The sequence below is a fragment of the Sminthopsis crassicaudata genome, chromosome 4, assembly GCF_048593235.1.
Source record: "Sminthopsis crassicaudata isolate SCR6 chromosome 4, ASM4859323v1, whole genome shotgun sequence".
Lineage (NCBI taxonomy): Eukaryota > Metazoa > Chordata > Mammalia > Dasyuromorphia > Dasyuridae > Sminthopsis > Sminthopsis crassicaudata.
In genome coordinates, this window is record NC_133620.1 from 15253044 (window position 1) to 15267168 (window position 14125).

Consider the following 14125-nt stretch of genomic DNA (forward strand, 5'->3'; position numbering starts at 1 on the left):
GAAACTAAAGCCCAGATTGGTGAAGGGACTTTTCCAAGGTCTCTTAGGTGGAAATCACCCAAAGTAGGGTTTTGCCTCCAGAGCGAGTGCCCTTTCCCCTGGAACATACTGTCTTTAAATATTTTCTAAGTTTGCATCACTTATGAGGCATAAAGGGGGATCTGGACCCTCTTTCTCTTATGTTCTGCTTCAGTGCTCCCTCCCCACTGCAGCAGACAACATCAATAATTATGCAGCAGCTGATCCCCAGACCCATTCATCTCCAAGTTACATCCTATCGTGAATCACAGCCACCACAAAGCTACTAAAACCTTGGAGAATATTGGTAATCAATTCAAGTACAGTAAACAATAAGTGTTAAAACATTAGAAAACAAAGCTGATGATAAATAACGGAGCTGTCTGGATAGAATAAAAACCACACTTTTAAGGGATTCTCAGAGATGGGGACGCAGAGGCAGTTTTTGCAAGAAACAGCTATTAAGATTTTTGCAAATTAATTTTTTTTCATAAAAAAGAGGGATGGAATCTCAGGAGCAGAAGGAAGAGTCTACAAGATGTTAATGGGGAGAGGGGGCAGAGTTCTCTTGCTCAGCATCCTCTGATGTTTTAACCTGTTATCAGACAGGAGTTCACATGGTCAGATGCCACATAGAATGTGTTTTTTCCCTGGTTGGAAAAGGAAGAAGTTAGAGAAAATGACCTCTTGGTCTCTTTCAGCTCTGAATGTGACAGTCCTTTCCAAAGACATAAACTGAAACAATCAACAGAAAACTTCTCAATCAAGAAAGATGGTGCCCAAAGCTTTGTTCCATTAAGCCAACTGAAGATGCTAGGGGTCACAAAATAAAAAGGAAACGGTTCCTGCCCTGAAGCAACTCATATTCTACTAGGGGATACAACATGGAATCCGACACTATGTATGATATTGGAGAAAGCAAAATTTTTTTTTCCTTCTTCATCTGTAAAATGGAGATATCAATAGCATTAACTCCCAGGATTGTTGTGAGGATTACAAGAAATAACAAACGTATAGAGCTTTACAAATTTCATAGTGTTATATAAATAAAAGCTATTATTGTTAGGTAATCTGGTTGACAAAATCTTGGTTTGCCTAAAGAGGAAAATAGCTTCCAGGAAGAGAAGATGGCTTCAGGTTGACCAAATTGGGAAAAGTTCAGTCTAGGTGCCATCATTTAGGAGGAACGCTGATAAGCTGGATAGCATCAAAAAGGAAGATGGAAAGAATGGGAAGAGATGGTCTAGAGAATATGATTCACCAGGATCGCTAAAGAAGACCTGGTTTTGTTTCCAGTTCTGAACTTGTTTCCTAGTGACTTGGACTAAATGACAATCTCTCTGATTAACAAGTTAGAATGTTGGACCATCTGGCCAACTCTAAATCTGTCCCTCCCTGGATGGAGAAGGCTTAATTTGAAGGAGAGAAGATGCAAAGGATGTGGATGGGAGAACATGTCATCTTCAAGATTTGAAGAGCTGTTCAAGGAACACAAGGGATCAACCTCATTCTCCTCAACCTCAAAAGACAGAACTCAGGATGATGGGGGAGGGGGAAAAAGAGAGGCAGACTTCCCAACAATAAAGGAATATCCCAAAGGGAAATGGGCTGCTTTGGGAGGTGATGTTCTCTCTCAAGTGGGCAGGATATAAGACCACTCCATTTGGGGGCATTTCATAGAAGGGATCCCTGTTAAGGTTGAGATGGCTTCTGAGGCCCCTTCCAAGTCTTGAGGTTTTTGAGAGTTTTGTAAACTTTCCAACATTATAGAAATGGTCATTAGTTATGGCTTTGTTTTCCAGTGTAGTCCCTTTTTCCATCAAATTAATTGGGTTGTTTTGTCCCTAAATGTCTCTGAGTAACCTGATCCCAATGACTGTTACCAAGTGAGAAGATCCACAGAGGCTTTTGTCTTATACAAAGGAGATATATCTATGTCTCCCAGAGGGACCATATGCTGGGGAAATGGAGGGAACTTGAAGGTCAATATCATAGTTTTATAGATGGGGACATTTAGGGAGAATCGATCCCTTCTCTGATGTTACAGACTCATTAGATTTGAACCCAGTACCTCAGACTGCAAGGATATTCAGTGCTTGATTGGACCTTATTGCCTTTTAGGGATTTGGTTTCAGAAGAGAAATGCCAAGTTCCTCTCTTCCAATCTCTCTCTCGCTCCTGAGCAGCCCTGGGTGGTGAACAAGATCCCACGGAGACTTAAAAGGACTGACCATAGCCCATATGGAAGCCTTTTTTTTTTTTTTGGTGAGGAATCTCCAACTAATTTTAGGGAATGATTGATGGGTTGTTTCTAATTATAGTAACAGGGACTTTATTGGTATGGAATGCCTCATTTTAGTGGGGAAACTGAGGCACAGAGAAGCTATAGTAATTTTTCCAGGTTCATGCTGCTGTCAGAGACCTAGATCTGATTATCCCATTAAACATCTGTGTGACTTGGGTCAAGGAAGTAATTTTTCAGTCTCTCAGGCCTTCAGACAACTCTCCACCATCCTATGATTCAGAAGACTTCCTGATCTCCCTAGATGGAGGGGATTTCCTTTTGAAGGAGCTTCCTATACTATTGCAAACACAAAAACTGACTGAAATATGAACACTAACTTTTACTTCTTGTGCCCAGAAATATCATGGATTTCATCAGTGGGACTCCAGATGACTCTCTTTGTGGTCCTTGTTAAGGCTTGGCCATCATTTCCTGTATCATGGAGCATCAGAAGAGGCAGGGACTGCACAGACCCTCGGGTTCCAAGTTTCCCATGAACAAATTTTTCCTCTGCCACATGTAGACACTAGTGAAGGCAGTTTATGGTGCAGATACCCTTGTTCTTCACCTGCAGGGGGCCAAGTTCTCATTAGGAATTCCCTGGGGCCCAAGAAACTCACTCCTCTCTCTTGAGACAGATGTTAGCCAGGGCCTTTCACTTGATTAAACATAGGAGCAGAGCTTGCCCAGACTCGCAAGAGCAAAGCAACTGAATTACAAAAGGAAGAGGATGGGGCAGTGGGAAACAGAGGCAAGTACTATGATTTTTGGTATCAGGTGACTGTGCTTGGACCTTAGGTTCATACAGTTACTTCCTGGGTGATCTTGGACAACTCATAGAACATCCCCAGGCCTTGACTCCACATCTGAAAAATGAGCTGGGTTGGGCTAGGTGATCCCTAACCTTTCTTCCAGCTCCAGATCCATTGTAGCCCTGTTCTATGAGGCCAGATCTCTATTGCATATCCTTCCCCTGTTATGGGAGATTCCCATCATATCTCTGAACCTGTAAACCTTGGAATCACATGATCAAGAAGTACTGGGAATCAAAAAAGTGAGGGGAAAGGTTGTGAATTATCACACTTAACAAAGAGAGAGAGAAAGAGAAACAGAGAGAGAGAAAGAGAGAGAGAGAGAGAAAGAGAGAGAGAAAGAGAGAGAGAGAGAAAGAGAGAGAGAGAGAGACAGAGAGACACAGAGAGAGAGACAGAGAGACAGAGACAAGAGAATGGATTTCTGCAGGGTCAGAATCAAGTCAGACCAGGACCAGAAAACCATATAGGTCAGGACCATATAGGTCAGGACTACTGAAAGAAAAAAAAAGCCCGGGCAAGGTGACAGCTTAGTGGTCTCTCTGTATCCCTGACTCTATCATGCTTTACTCTTTTTTTCCTACTTCTCTTACTCCCTTTCCTTCTCCACCTCCTCCTTTTCTCCCTTCTTCCCACCTGTCTCTCTGTATGTCTTTTTTCTTTGTTTCTCTCTGTCTCTCTGTTTCAGTCTCTGTCTCTGTTTCCATCTTTTTCTCTTAATCTTTGCAGTATAAACTGAAGAGACTTAAACACAAAGATAGGGCAAAGACAGACTAAAAGATAGAAACCCAGAGAGAAAGACAGAGACAGTGAGAGAGGGTAGGAGAGATGGAGAAAGAGAGGCACAGACCAGCCAGAATCCAGCCAGAGAAGAGATGGCGTACCTAACAGCTAAAGGATTTCAGGGAAAAGATGGAGATGGCCTGGTCCTTGATTCCATGGATGGATTGTCTAGAAACAGAAGAGTGTGTCAGGGGTTCCAGCACTCGTGATTATGACATGAGGGGAATGTGCTAGTTTTCCTCATCTGCCAGGAGCTTCTGGGACCATGAGCTTCCTTAGGAAGAGGAAATGTGAGAACTCAGACCTTGAGGGAGCCATGACTGCTGCTGAGTGTGGTCAGATCTGCTGAGTGGCAAGTGGCCACTTGGGGAGTCTCTGTGTGGTACTTTTAATCTTTCTCTTTCATTCAGTACTCATGTTTAAACCATGATGAGAGTGTGCTTTCCTTTTGAATCAGGTGAAATGGGGAGAATATGAGGACTTTAATGAGAAATGATGCACAAACTAGACTGAGTTGTGTTTGGAGATTTTCCTGGATTAAATTACAGATAGATTCAAAATAGAATGACCCAAAGAGATGTTAAATTGATAAATATTGTATGCAAATGATGACTTAATATAAAACAAAACAAAACAAAACAACAAAACAAAACAAAACAAAAAAAACAATGATGATGAGTCTAATAGGATTTGGACCAAATTTGTGGGGGGGAGAGGGTTGGTTGATTCCTGTTATCGTTTAAGATAAACTTTCTTAATGCACAAACATATGCTATTTGCCTTCAAATATGAAGGATGTGTAATTGCCATGCATCCATGTCATCATCATCATCATCTTCTTCTTCATCATCATCATCGCCATCATTACAGTCATCATTTTTATCATCATTGTCATCATCTTCATGAACATCATCATCATTATTAACTGTATGCATACACATAACACTGACTAGGAGGCAGACACTATATTAAACACTTAAAAATTATTATGTTGTTTGATTCTCATAACAATCAAAGGAGATAGATACTATAACTATTCCCTTTTAAATCAAGGAAACTGAGTCAAAGATAATTGAAGTGATTTACCCAGGATCATAAAGCCAGTCAGTATCTGAGGCCAGATTTCAACTCAAGAATACAGGTCCAGTGCTCTATCCATTGTGTCACCCAGCTTCTCCATCATCATAGGGATATACTATGATCTCAGTCTATCTTTACAAATGAGGGATCATTTCCCTCTATCCTATGGTAATGGTGAGAAGGATTTAGTTTCTTTTTAATTCCCAGGGACTGATAATAATAATCGCAAGCACTTGTGGGGCACCTCCTCTATTCTAGTCACTATTCTAATTGCTTTACTGTAATGTGCTGTTGTCTCCAGAAACTGCCGATCACTCTCTGGTCTAGAGGAGAGACTTCTTCCTCCAGAGAGCTGCCTCAAATCTGGTCCAGACTGTGGCCCTCTTTTATGCTCCCAGAGAATGGGCGTGGGATAACGCAAGGGCTTCTGGGAAAAATTACTTCAACCAATGAACTTGCTCCTCCTAAGCATGCAAGCTCCTCCCCAGGAGTTCACAAGTAAAACTCCCAGTAAATGCCGGAACTAGAGAATTGTTAGCACTTAGGAAAAACCTAATATCTCATTATCTCATTAGCACTTAGTAAGAACCTAACACTTTACCAATACTATCTCATTAGATCAAGAAAAATGATCCCTGAATTATTTAGTAAATGTTTGTTGAATCTGGGAGGAGAGGGAAAGAACAGAATTTGGAATTCAAAATCTTGAACAAAATGAATGTTAAATTTTTTTACATGAAATTGGAAAAAAATTAAATATTATTCAAAAACGTTTATTGAATGAACAAATGGCCACAAACCAAAGTCACCATCTGCACTCTTGTGTTCCGTTCTAGCACCCACATTTTATGAAGCAGATTGATAAACAGGAGAACCCACAGAGAAGCACAGTCAGAACAGTGAAGGATCTTATGTCTGTGTCAGAGAAAACACAGGAAAAGGGAATTCAGATTAAATAGTCTGCAAAAGGAAGACATGGGGTGGGTGAATAAACGAGAGGAAGCAAAGCCTTTTCTTGGTCTCAACAAGTAGAATTAAGAGCAATGAGGAAAAGTTATAAAGAGGCAAATTGAGGATCAAGGGGAAATGTCCTAAGAGAGATGTCTAGAAATGCAATAAGCTTGTCTGAAAGAAGATCTTTAAATAAAAGCTGGATGACATCTTGTTGAAGATACTGTAGAGCCATTTATGAGCAAGTGCATTTGGGACTTTAGAGGTTGGATGGCTCAGTGGGTAGAAAGGCTACTGAAGTATGACAGACAGTATGAGGTTGTAGAGGGTTAGCTTTGGAACCAAGAAAACTTGAGTTTAAGTCCTGCTTCTGACAGCCTGGATATGTGATCCTGGGCAAGACCCTTTTAAGAAATGTTTAAGTTTCAGTTCTCTGGGTGAATCTCAATGATTCTCATTGTCCTCAATAATCAGTACTGTGCATTGCAAACAAAGTTCTCAGTATTCACTGTAGAGTGCCATTATTATTGGTAGATGGACTTTCATCCAATAGATGTTCCTTATGTTAGTGGAATCACTGATCCAAACATCTATGCTTTGAATTAGACACTTTCTGAGCTAGGGAACTCATTTGGTTTTCCTCAATCTGGGACTGACCGGCTTTACCCCAACATCTGCGGTCAGTCCCAGGTTGACGAAAATCAAAGAATCTTCAGAAAGGTCGCTTCTGCTCCTGGCATCCCTCTGACCTTGGCAGCCCAGATTTCTCACAACTTAGTTCTTCCCTTGTCCTCCTGGGATTGAGCTCCCTTTTTGAATCCCATGTCTCCATGAGCTCTTTCTTAACTTTTCAATACTATCCCCACCATGACTAGATGACCAATGACCACCATGTTGTGGGACCTTTCTGGTGCTGTTCTGTTTATTTCATAGCTTGTCTTTTTCTTCTGCCTAATTAAACACCTGCATCTTGGACTTAATTTACATCTTTTGGCTAAAAGTCCTTTCTTCCCATCTCTTCCTTTTCCATACTTTAACAATTTGGGATCTGTGTTTAGACTTAAGGTTCCTGAACGACAAACCTTCATATAATCAAATCCTGGCTTGCCTTTATTGAATCATTCTTTCCATTCAGTTTAATTCAACAAGATTTTACTAAGTATTTATTTACTATATGCCAGGTGCTGGGGATGGTTCCCCTTTTGCAAACCTGTGATTTTTGTAGAAGAAAGCAGGAATATGCTGGTGCTCCTATCAGCTTGCAAAAGGAGATTAAAAATTTTTACTTTGGGCATTTTCACCTTAGAAAAAGTAAAATGTTGTAAATTAGGATTTGATTTATTGTTTTGCTACTTTCTAGACTTAAGAAAGTTATTGGGGAAGGTAATGATCTGGATTAAATTTATGTGTGTCATCATGAATACTTCCCCTCCCTTCAGAGAGCTGATTGTTAAATATTACCAAGGATACCTTTGTTTTAGGGAACCATCCATTAGGAAATTCTCTCTACCAGTACATATCTGAGCATAAACCACAATGAATAGTCTTAAAGAGTTGCTTAAATTCTAAGATGGGCTTTGGTGCTCTCAGAGTTAAGCAAATTCCAATTCAGAGCAAACTCCCTATTATTCCAGGGTTAGGAAAAGGTTCTTGGAGGAGATGATGCCTCTGGAATGGGACCTGGAAAGAAGCTGGTGATTTTAAGAGATTATGGTTGACAGGATAGCAAATTCCAATCTGCGAGAACAACAGCTGTGCAATGGAGATGGAATATTGTGGGTGGGTGGCCACCATGTTTTAGTATGGATGGGATACAGAGTGTTTCAAGAAGAGTAACCTAAAATCTGGATAGAGTGTGGAGTTAGGAAGACTCATCTTTGTGAGTAGAAATATGGCATTATATAGTTACTAGTTGTATGACCTTCGGGAAGTCACTTAATCCTGTTTGCCTCAGTTTTCTCATCTGTAAAGTAGAGGAGGAAATGACAAACAGCATCAGTATCTCTGCCAAGAAAGCTCCAAACGATGGCAGAAGATGAGATATTCAAGAGAAATAACAAACGTTTTTCATGCATTTACTAAGGGCAAGACACAATCATAGATGCTGGGGATGTGCAGACAAAATGGCAGCTCTGTTGCATTGGAAAGAATAGTGCACTTGGACTCAGTCTGGACTTGAAATCCAAATCTGTCACATACTTTTTGACTAATTTCAGACAAGTTCCTTAACCAGACTGGTCTTTGGGTCCTTCATCCATAGAATAAGGAGCTAGAAACTCTGGGGACTCTCTAATGATCTTATGATTTCTCCATGTACATTGTTGTGTTTCTCAGCAGATCAAATCCTTGGAGAAACCCTTCATTATCAGTGAAGACATGGTGATTACATGGTACAGGGGAAGGAAACTGGCTCTGGGGTCATATGAGTTAGATTCAAATCCTGAGGGACTTGAGGGGAAAGTAATGCAATCTTTCTCTGCCTCAGTTTCCTCATCAGCAAGATAGTGATGCACTGGGTTGCTTCTGAGGTCCCTGTTAACTTTATATCTCTGTTTTTTTTTGTGGTTTCTAGAGAAATGCACACATTCCATACTTAGTGGGAATTCTGGGAAGTTGACCATCTCTCCTCTGAAGGCTTCTTCCTTAAGCATTTCTCTTCCAAAATCAGGTCTTTAAATCAGACTCAGAATGAAAATAAATGAGTTTTATTCATCTATCTATCTATCTATCTATCTATCTATCTATCTATCTATCTATTTGTCTGTCTGTCTATTTATTTATTTATCTATCTATTCATTCATTTATCTATCTATCTATCTATCTATCTATCTATCTATCTATCTATCTATCTATTTGTCTGTCTGTCTATTTATTTATTTATCTATCTATTCATTCATTTATCTATCTATCTATCTATCTATCTATCTATTTGTCTGTCTGTCTATTTATTTATTTATCTATCTATTCATTCATTTATCTATCTATCTATCTATCTATCTATCTATCTATCTATCTATCTATCTATCTATTTGGCACCTACTCTGTGCTGAATAGGTGCTGGAAAAACAAACAAAAAAATCAAGATGATCCCTGTCCCCCAAAAACATATTTTAGTCAGGAAATAATAATTTCCTAATGTTTAGAACTAGACATTGCATCAAGCTTGAAATAAAATGGTGATCTCAGAGAATGAAGGCAGTGAGTCAGTGGAAGTTTTTGAGAGTAGGCTGAATAATCACTTGTTGGAAAGAGAAAAGGACTCATGAGTTGGTTAGCAGCTGGACTCTATGTCCTAGGAATTACCTTTCAGTGCTAAAATCCTAAACTATGCATGATGCTAGGTAGGGGATGGGGGACAGGGAGGAGATCCAGATAGAGGACGCTGGGACATGTAGGGGACAAACAGATGCCTTCCAGTGCAAGTTGGAGAGCACTATCGAGCACTTCTTAAATTTGCTTAAACTTGGGTCCTGGCTTCTATGCTTGGGTGTCGAGCTTTTCTCTGCTTGTTTCTGCCTATGTTTCCATGTCCTGTGTAGCTCTCCTCTCAGCCCACAACCTCCCTTTTCCAGATTTGACATTGCTGTAAGGACCCAGAAATAACACCAGCTACAAATGGCAAAAGTCATTGATCCATTTTCTCCAGAGCAGCCTCGTTCCTAGCTCTGCTCTGAGCTCCAAGTTCAAGACTGCCTACCTGCTTTCCCACTGTTGTAGCTGGTGAGTATAATCAGTGGGTCCAGTCACATACTAAGAGATTGATTGTTTTTCCTTTGTCCTGAAAAAAGTCCTCATCCTTTCTCTGGCTCCCCATGTTCCTGATTTGGGGGATCTGGGGCAAGCATTATGAATCACATGGAGTATATTTAAATCATCTGAGGCACTGCCTAAGACTATGGAACCCATGTTGTGGAAGGAAGCAGAGTAGCACCAGATGGGGGAGAATAGAACCTGGGATGCAATCACCGTTGTTGTTGGTGGAGATTCAATATCTGATAGACTCCTATTTTAGTTAATTATTCTGGAGTCCCAATATCAATTGTTTTGGTCTGCTACAGAAATCCCAGTGACTTTTCTTTTTTAACATGTTCATACTGGGAAAGGAGTGTAAAATGTTTGCACTATTGTCTTTCTACCCAGGTTACTTTGTAACTTCGGAATCCAATTCTTACTGAGCAAGAAGAAATTTGGTTTTGCACACATATATTGTATCTAGGATATACTGTAACACATTTAATATATACGGGATTGCCTTTCATCTAGGGGAGGGAGTAGAGAGAAGGAGGGGAAAATTTGGAAAAGTGAATACAAGGGATAATGTTGTAAAAAAATTACCCATGCATATGTACTGTCAAAAATATATTATAAAATTAATAAATTATCAAAAATATTTTAAAAATAAGCAATGTTAATTTAAAAGAAATAAGCAATGTTCATTTCATTCTGACACCCATTTTGTCCCAAAGTCCCATCTGCCCCATTATAGTTTCAACTCTGAATTGACAGTAGATCTAATACTATGACTAGATAGTGTAGACAGCCACAGGAGTGGCTTAGGAGTGGCTTTAGTATCCACATATCTTTTATACTTCAATTTCAGTTTATGTTATCGAAATTCAAAGAATTACCATTTCATTGGACAAGTATTTAGCATGCAGCTACTAGCTCAGGTGCCATTATTTACAAGAAGCCCTTCTTGATCTCCCATCTTATCCAGTTAAAGATTCCTTTTCCTAAAGAACTTTTACCTACTTAACCTTTGAGATTGCTGACCACTCAAACCCTTGTTCTGGTATTAGGAAAATTGGGAGCAAAGTACAGAGCTGGGAAAAATAATAATTGCTAATGTTTATATATTTCTTTAACATTTGCAAAGTGCTTTATATAGATGCATTCATTTTGTCCTTCCAACAACCCTGGAAGATAGGTATTATCTCCATTTTACAGATGGAGAAACTGAGGTGGAGTAAAGTGACTTGATCAGAATCACCGACTTAGCAAGTGTTCAAGGCTGAATTTGGATTGAGGGTGTCCTGACTCCAAGCTGAACACTGTTGCCTCTGCACCAGCTAACTGCAATTAAGAATTCTCCTCTTCACATCAGAAGAAGCCTGAGATTGAGTAAGTCAGGGTCAGGGTTAGAGCCAATAAATATTGATTAAGCAGCTACTCTGGCTGTGCTAAGTGCTGAGGGTGCAAAGACAGGTAGAAATCAGTCCCTGCCCCTGCCAGGCTAATGAAATCCTGATGCTGGGAAAGCGGGAGAAGGTGAGAATTTGGGAGCTGATAAGGTGCAAAATGATGAATTTCTGCAAAGGGATCAGGAAATCAAGGAAAGACTGAGAAAATGAATTAAAGAAACATTCAAAACATCCACATTTCCCTTTTTTAAAATAACTTTTAATTTTATATGATTTTCAAAAGCTAATTTCATCTTTTCTTCCTCAAATGATTGTTTTTCCCATTTATTTCTTCTCTCCCCCCTTCAGTCTTCCTTCTTGAAATTACAGTGTCTTCCAGCATCTCCACACTACGGTTCATCCCTGTCTATGGATTTTTTTCTGAGTGGCAAACATTTCTCTTTTTCTCCACCATTCATCTTTCTTTTTGAGTCTCTAGTCTCAGGCCTTTCCTTACATTATTCCTCTGCTGATTTCCATTTGCCTTTCTGCCATCTCTCCATCCTCCCTCTTATTAACTCTGAGAAACATCCCTCCCAAGGGATTTCCACCATATTATTGATTTTCGGTAACCCGAATTCAGTTCCAGCTTCCCTCAGGATCCAAGGCACTCCACTATATGCTCACACCTAAACAGATGGATTCTTAGAGACATGTCTTGATTTTTCTTTGGATTCTTCATCATCAGGGAAGCCCAGCGCTGTAGCACATGGTGGATTCCTTTGGCCTCCAATGAGCCCAATTATCTGTATTTTCCCCAATCTCTCTTTCAATCTGTTAGAAGCATCTTGAATCCTTGAGCTCTATCTTTAATGGAAAAATACTGGGATTTTGGAAGTCTGATCTGCTGTGCAGATGTCACCCAATAATCTCCTTCTTATGTAAACATCTGGGACTAGCAGTGTCAGAGTTATGTCCCCACTCTATAAGAGCCTCCTTTTGAATTAATAGAGCCTTTCAGGCCTCTGTAATAGAAGTCCATAAAGTGTTCATTCAATGGTGCTATTATTCTTTCCTCCTCTGCCTTGATCTTTCAAGTCTTAAAATGACAGGCTCTCAGAGCTTAGAGATCATCTCATCCAACCTGAATCCCCATGTATGATATTGTCAAACAGGTGGCCATTTAGCCTCAGTTTGTAGCCCCCATTGCTGCTGACAAAGGCAGCACATTCTGCTTTTGGAACATTTTTTCCCTGACACTCGCCTGAAACCGTCATCTCTATAGCTTCCACTAATAGCCAAAAAGAACAGATCTAAACTCTCTTTACAAAACAGCTCCCAATGTACTTGAGAACAGCTCCATTTTATCCCATCCATCTTCTTGTCTTCAGTCTTTATTTGCTTTTGGAATGTCATGTTTTCTAGCTTTTCACCACCCTGGTGATTTTTTTCCCTAATATTCATCTATTTGTCTTAATTCTTCCTAAAATATTACCCATAACTGAACACAATATTCCAGATTGCTCTGTCTCAGGGAATTAGTACTTCTTTCATTTTGCACACAGAGAAATTGTATCTGGAAGGATGTGGGGTATATATTTACATGCCAATGTGCTATATATATATATATATATATATATATATATATATATATATATATATATATATGTACTAAAGGTTCTGTAAAGTGCCAGAGGTGAGAACTGAATTTGTGATTTTATTGTCATTAGGGAACTCTAAAATGAGGAATATCCCTCTACCAATGGATGCCAGCATCTTTTCTGCAACCTATAGAATTAGAAAGTTTCCTGTTCTATAATTTTGCTAGGAAATCAAGTAAAATTTATTGATAAATAGCTAGCATTCAACATCTTCCAATTTAAAAAAAATGACAATTATATTTTTCTTTCTCTAAGCCTTTGACTCCTCAAAGATCTTTGAATGATCTTTAATATCAGCTCTGTAATCATATAGATCAGTTCTTTCAGAATCCTAGGACATAGTATGTATGGGCCCAGTGATCTGAACTCATTTAGTATAGGTATAGCTCTAGGAATGATTATTTATCTTGGGTTTCCACTCACTGGCTCTTTCTTAATCTCTGTCTGTTTTGGTTTCTTCATCTGTAAAATAGGGATAATAAAAAAATTTACTCCCCAAGATTGTCCTGAGAACCAAATAAGGTAATATTTGTAAAGTGCTTAGGACAGTGCCTGACAGAGTTGTCAGTTAATAAATACTTATTCCTTTCTCCTTCCCCCTTCCATCTTTTGAAGGATGAAATTATTATTAAGGCAAGTTCCACATTTGTCAGCTCTTCTCCTTTGGGCAGAGAGAGAATTCGAGCAGAAGTCTGGATAATTGACATCTCCCATCACTACTCTATACTGTTTCTGTGCCAGGGGGGTGATCCATTTTCTGAGCTTCTCGTCAATTTTCCCTTTCCGTCCACATGGTCTGTAATATATGCCAAATGGGGAAAAAAATCCCTTCTGTTTCTGCTCCATTGAGCTTCATCCATGCATTCATTTCTCTCCAGGTCCTGAATTTCTCCACATAAATATGTCTTCTTGATATACAATGCTGCTTTCCTTCCCCCCCTTTATCTCCTTGATTCCTTTGGAAGAAAATGTATACTTCCCAAGCCATATTCCCATTAGGGGATCTGAACCCATAAAGTCTTAGTGAAACTTAACAATTTCAAATCTGTCCACTTGTGTTAGGAGCACCAATTAGTTATCTCAGATTGTTAACTATATTTTCAGCACTCACATGTGTCTTTTTGAGCTGGGGATTTTATTGCCTCCTTTCCGTAACTACCTTGAATGTGTTTTGTCTGTAACGGGGAATGATCTGTGTACGGAGTGCATTTGGCTGATGCAAATTTCTCACACAGAAGAGGCTGGGAAGCTCGCTTCTGAGCAAGTTATAATGACAGAAAAGCCTTGGGGAGATCTGGAGTATGTGGAGACATTTTGTAACTGTTTCCTATCTGTTAATCGTGTGGTGAGAGGCAGGCAGCTTCTTTAATTGGCTAGCTCTGGAACCAGAACTTTCCAAAAGCCTCAGTCCTCCCT

At 39.5% G+C, this 14125-nt stretch overlaps 1 protein-coding gene across 2 annotated transcripts in view; it reads left to right on the forward strand.

Annotated features, from left to right (window-relative positions):
* Window positions 1–14125, forward strand: part of LOC141541558 (RNA polymerase-associated protein CTR9 homolog) — a 101790-nt gene that overhangs the window by 53922 nt on the left and 33743 nt on the right. The window contains exon 5 of one of the 2 annotated variants that reach the window (XR_012481837.1): window positions 720–8693. The exons of the other annotated variant lie outside the window; for it this stretch is intronic. The gene's annotated coding sequence lies outside the window, so the exon portion shown is untranslated. Of the gene's footprint in view, window positions 1–719; window positions 8694–14125 lie in introns of those variants that run through there. 2 annotated transcript variants of the gene reach the window in all.